The sequence below is a fragment of the Ictidomys tridecemlineatus genome, unplaced genomic scaffold, assembly GCF_052094955.1.
Source record: "Ictidomys tridecemlineatus isolate mIctTri1 unplaced genomic scaffold, mIctTri1.hap1 Scaffold_54, whole genome shotgun sequence".
In the NCBI taxonomy this organism is placed as follows: Eukaryota; Metazoa; Chordata; class Mammalia; order Rodentia; family Sciuridae; genus Ictidomys; species Ictidomys tridecemlineatus.
The window spans coordinates 1,239,896-1,246,542 of NW_027523576.1; positions in this window are offsets into that span (position 1 = coordinate 1,239,896).

The following is a 6,647-nucleotide window of genomic DNA, read 5'->3' on the forward strand; positions in this document are numbered from 1 at the left end:
ATCCAGTCCTGTTACTTTCTCCAATTGTGGATGACACTCTTTTTAAAAAGCCTTACCCTAAGGAATCATGTCATTATCACCCCACTCCGGTGGCTTCATTTCTGTATGCCACATTTTAAGGTTGCATGACTTGTGGAAAAGAACAGAATCATGAATAGCCCCCGAAAAGCACGTGCTAAAAATTGAAGAAACTGGGGACGTTTCACTTGGGGAGGGAATGAACATATGTGGATCTTTAAAAATCTGTCATCAAGTTGATTATAGTCAATTCAAAAGAACAAGAATAAGCAGGAAAGCACTGAAAAAGAAGAGCAATGAAGGGTACAGGGAGGGCAGACTATATAATTAATTCATGTACCCTCGTCCAAGCCCAAGAATACATAGAGATTGTGGGACAGAATAGAGAATCCAGAAACAGAACCAACTGGACACTTGGGGTACAATAAAAGTTAGTTTGGGGAAAATAGACTTTCTAATAAGTAGCGTTACCACATGGAAAATTATAAAATTGGATTTTTCTCTACTTATTCAAAAGATAAACTACAAATGGATAAGAAACATGAATGTAAAAATAGAAAATAAACAAGTACTAGAAAATATTGGGTGAAATTTTCTATGTATTATGAGTGGGCAAAACCTGCCTCATTGAAAAAATCTTTCCTGGCTGTATCTAAACCTGCTACACATACACACACACACACACACACACACACACACACACACACACACACAGTTTGACAATGACAACCTGAGAAAAAATATTTGCAACCTATTATTGTCCAAAGAATCATGTTCCTGAAATATAAAGAACATTATAAATAAAATGGCCAGCAAACCTATACAAAAATGGGCTGAAGAAATAAACAGATCTCAGGAAAAGAAATGCAAATAGCTATAACATATGGAAACATGCTCTGCTTAGCTCATAATGAACAAAATACAAATTAAACCACACCAAGATACCATTTCTCACTTGCATTGGCAAGATCCAAACGTTTGACCACATACTCAGTAGGTGAGAGAATGTGGGGGAATACAAATTCTCAGATAAGTATACAAAATGATACAACCCTTATGAATGAGATTTGGCAACATCTCCCAAAACTGCTTATATATTTACCTATTAACTCAACAATCGCACTTTTTTTTTTTTAACTTTTTCAGTGCTGGGGAAGGGTATCTAGGGCAAGTGCTCTACTGCTGAGCTATAGTCCCCCAGCCCTAACTTCTAAAGATACTGGGAATACAACAACAAATGTTTAAAACTTGTATTTACAAAACTATGTTATTCAAGCATTAATTATAATAATACAAGATGGTCACAAAAGGCTGAAACAACCGTCATCAATGAAAGTTGTTGAATAAACCAAAGAAGAAAGAAAATAATTTTAAATACTGATAAGAGCTGGTTTCCAGAATATATATTTTTAAAATGAAGTAGAGAAAAATATTTGTAGAATACTAATTGTATCTTAGAAAGTGAAAAAAGATGAGTATATTATTTCTTATAGCTTTGAGGTAAAATTGACATGCAATAAATTACATGTATTTAAAGTGTGCAATTTGATAAATTTTAACATGAAATTATGAAATCACCATTATAATCAAGATAATATACACATCCTTTACTTCCAAAAATATTCTCATTCTCTAGGTAATTCTGCCCTTTGTCACCCTTCCTTCTTGCCCCCCACTTTCCCATTCCTCCAGCAAAATGTCTATCTTAATAGATTGCTTTGTATTCCTCAAGTTTTATGTGTATGGGATAATGTATTTTCTATGGCTTCTCTTATTCAGCATAATTTGAGATTCATCTACATCAGTTTATCTATCATCTATTTTTATTGCTGAGTAGCATTTCATTATATGTACATACCACAATTTGTCTATCATCTATTGATAGACATTTGGATTTTTTTCCAGTTTGGGGCTTTTACAAATATAAAATTCCTCCTATTGCTATATAACTTATCTTTTCTTTGGAAAAGAATGGTTGGATATGACTGGTATATGTTTACCTTTTTAAGAAGGTGATTCTACCACTTTATATCCCCACCAGCTGTGTACCCATCCAGTTCCTCCATCTCCAACCACTCAGCACAATTGTCTTTAATATTAGATATTTAATAAGTGTGTAGTGGTAACTCTTATGCTTCAAAATTGCATTTCCCTGATAATTATGTCAAGCATTTTTAATATCTTTATTTACTATCTGTTTATCTTCTTTGATGAAGTGTTATTTTACAGGACTATATTTTTTCTAATGAGTTCTAAGAGTTCTTCATATATTCTTGATGCAAGTCTTGATAAATGCTTTACAGTAATTTCCTCCCAGCTTGTGTTTTGACTATTTCATTCACTTCAAAGTGTATTTTGAATTACAGAGGTTTTAGTTTGATGAATCCCACATTGTCAAATCCTTTTTAATGCTTTTGTTGTCAAATTTAAGAAATCTTTGCCAAACCTAAGTTCAACAAAAATTTTTCTCTTATTTTTTTCCTAGAGGTTTTGTAGTTTTGAGTTTAATATTTAAGTCTGTGAGTTAATTCAGGTGTCTAATGCAAGGCATGGATCAATATTTTGCATATAAATATGCAGTAATTTCAGTACCATTTGCTGAAAAACTTCCCATTCTCTACTTGTCTTTCCATCTTTGTCAATGACTGTTGCCATATATATTGTGTATCTATCTCTGAATTCTTGGCTCTGTTCCAATGTTTTGTCTGCAATCCTGATTACTGTAGCTTTAGAATATTTTTTTTTCTTTTTTTCCTCTTCGTATGGTACTAGGGATTGAACACAGGACCTTGCATATGCTAGGCAAGTGCTCTACCACTGAGCTACATCCCCAGGCCTAGATTAAGTCTTGAAGCCACGTATTCTAGGTCTGTTGCAATCAGCTTGTCATTTTCTACAAAACTCTGCAGGAATTTTGATCGGAATAATGTTGACTCTGGTGATTAAACTGGGATGAATGGACACCTTAGTCTTCTGACTCATAAATTAGGTATATCTCTCCATTTAGGTTCTCTTTAATTTTTATCAGCAATATTTTATAGTTTTTAATATATACATTTTAGTTTTTGCCACGTTTATGTTTAAATACTTCATATTTTTATTCTATTGTACATGGAAATCTTTAAAATTTCAATTTCTAATTATTCATTGTTAATATATAGAAAATATAATTGCTTTTAGATGTAAATTTTATCTGTCAACCTTACAATAGCTTTTTTCTAGATCATACCAGATTGTATCTATATATATTCATGTTATCTGAAAATAAAGAGAATTTTATTTCTTTCTTTCCAATCTGAGTGCATTTTATTTCTTTTTCTTGCCTTAGTATACTAGCTATTTCCTTACTGCACCCCAGTACAATGCTAAATAGATGTAATGAGAGTGGACATCTCTGTTTGGTTTCTGATCTTGGGGAAAAGTATTCAATTATCAACCATTAAGTATGAGGTTAGCTGCATTTTTTCAGAGGATATTTTAAGCTCCCTTCTATTCCTAGTTTGTTATTTGTTTTTCTACATCAATAATAAATGCTGAGGGGCTGGGGTTGATACTCAGTGGTAGAGCACTTGCCTAGCATGTGTGAGGCAATGGGTTCGATTCTCAGCACCACATATAAATAAGTGAATAAAATAAAAGTCAATCAAAATCTAAAAAAAATTTTTAAATAATAATCAGGGCTGATTTTTTTTTACATGTCGATGGGATTTATTGTCACCTACTTGTACATGCACACAAAATAACAATATAATTTGGCCAATATTACTCCCCAACATTTCCCCCCTCTGCTATATTTTTTAAATGCTTGTTTTGTATCTCTTGAGCTAAACAAGAGTATGGGATATGTGTATGGAATAATGTATTTTCTATGGCTTCTCTTATTCAGCTTTTAGGTACATCAATGTGGTAAATTTCATTGATTTTCAAATGTTAAATAAATTTTGGATTCTTGACATAAATCCCCATCATCAGTCTAGTTTTTGTCTATGATGTATTTTCCTTTTACATATTGTTGTATTCGACTTAAATTTTTGTTTAGAATTTCTGTACAGATTCATTGGAGATCTCTTGAGAGGTATGTGATTTTCTTTTCTTGTTATATCTTTGTCTTGGTTTGGTGTAGTGATAACACTGGCTTCATAGGAGAAATATTTCCTTGCTTTAATATTCTACAAGGGTTTAGTATTACTAATACTATTAGGAATTAGTATCATTTCTTCCTTACAGGAATTGGATCACCAATAAAGCTATCTGGGTCTTATATTTTTTTCTTTGTAGAAAGGTTTTTACCTATACCTTCAATTTCTTTAATAGTCAACAAGGTTTATGAAGTTGTCTGTTTTTCTTGAGTGAACTTTTGCAATTTGTGGCTTAAATAGAATTTCTTCATTTCATCTAAATTGTCAAGTTAATTAACATAAACTGTTCATAATATCCCCATTATCAGTCTAGTATCTGTGAAATCTGTAGTTATATCCCTTCTCTGATTGCGGATATTGGTAATCTGTGTCTCCTCTTTTATTTCCCTCACTAGATGTTGATCAATTTTATTCATCTTAAAGAACTAGCTTTGGGTTTCATTGATTTTCTCTTATTTTCCTTTTTTAAAATTTTACTGACTTATAGTCTTTATTATATCTTTTTTTCTTGCTTACTTGGAGATTAACTTATTTTTCCTTTTCTAGTTTCTCATAGTAGGAACTAAAGTCAATGACTGGAGACTTCTTTTTTAATAAAGCTATCTTGGGCCTGGTAGTGCTATAAATTTTCCAATAACGCTTTAGTGACATTGCACAAATGGATATGTTGTTTTCAGTTTTATTGAACTCAAAATATGAATTTCTTCTTTGATTTATTTGACTCAAAAATTATTTAGCAGTGGGGGCTAAGGTTGTAGCTCAGTGGTAAAGTGCTTGCCTCACATGTGTGAGGCACTGGGTTCGATCCCCAGCACCACATAAAAATAAATGTACTGTGTTGTTCATTTATATATATATATATATATATATATACATATATATATATATATTTAGCAGTCTGGCACTAAAGTTTTCAAATATTTGAGAAATTTCCAGATTTTTCCATTATTGATTTCTCATTTTATTGTGTTCAGAGAACAAGCTTTGCCTGACTTTGAATACTTTTATATTTACTGATAATTTTTTTAAGATCCAGAATACAGTTTATCTTGGTAAATGTTCCATGTGCACTAAGCTCCTTGAGAGTTTTCTATAAACGTCAATTAATTTCAAATGGATGGATTGATTATGTCATTCACACTTTCTACAATCTTACTTTTATTTTTCATTTTCTGCCAATTGCTGAGGAGAGGATATTAAAATCTCTAAATGTAATCTATAGGATTCATCATTTTCCTCATAATTCTATCAATTTTTATACTTCATGTATTTTGAAGGTCTAATATTAAAAGTACAAGCATTTAAGTTTATTATATAATCTTGACTGATTCCTTTATCATTAGGAAATAACTTTCTTGAGTCCCGATGATATATTTTGCCCCACAACCTCTTTTGGTTTAATGTAGCTACTCCAGATTTCCTTTCGCTAGTGTTTAACATGAGATACCTTTTTCAATCATTCTAATTTTGACTTCTTTGTGTCTATTTACAGTGTTACTCCCTTAGACATCTATTTGGGTCTTGCTTCTTTAGGCAATATGACAATCTCTGTTTTTAACTGATGTATTTAGATACTTTCCACTTAATAGGATTACTGCTGTGCATAGGTGTAAGCTTAATATAATCTTCTATTTGTTCCTTCTGTTCTTTGTTCTTTTTCTTTTCTTTCTGTCTTCTTTTGCAGAAATACCACTATCGGTATTTTTAGTGATTCCTCTATTGGCTTATTAAGCTATAACTCTGTTTTCTAATCTTAGTGCTTCAGGGTTTAGAATGTACATCTTTAATTTGTCACAATATACCTTCAGATGATACTGTATTACTTCACATATTCAATAAGAACGTTACAATAGTTACTACCCTTCTGAGATTTATACTGTTGTCATGTATTTTACTTTACATGTTTTCTAAATCCCATACTACACTGATGTTTGTCTTTAAACAATCAATGACTTTTTAAAATGTTCAAATAAGAAAAATTATTTTAAATATTTTTGCACACAGTCACCATTTTCAGTGTTCTTTACTCCTTTATTCCATTATTTCCATCTGCTGTCTTGGTGCAAGTGTAGGGTGAATTCTTTCAGCTTGTATGTCAGTACAAGTCTTCATTTTAGAAAGATATTTCACTGGGCATGATATTATCGGCCAACATTATTACTCTTCAAATATATTAAAGGTATCACTCCACTATATTCTCTTATGCCTAATTTCTGACAAGAAATCTGATGTCATCCTTAGTTCTTCTCTACATAAATGTTTTCTCTAACTGCTAAGATTGCTCTTTATCACTGGTTTTGAGCAATTTATTTATGATATAATATACCTTGATATAGCTTTATTCATGCTTTTTGTACTCTAGTTCCTTTTAATATCTTGGATCTGCAGATGTACAGTTTTCACAAATTTTTGAAAATTTTTGGCCATCATTTCTTAAAATATTTTTCTGAATACCTCTCAACCCTCAACTTGAAACTGTCCCACAGCTCA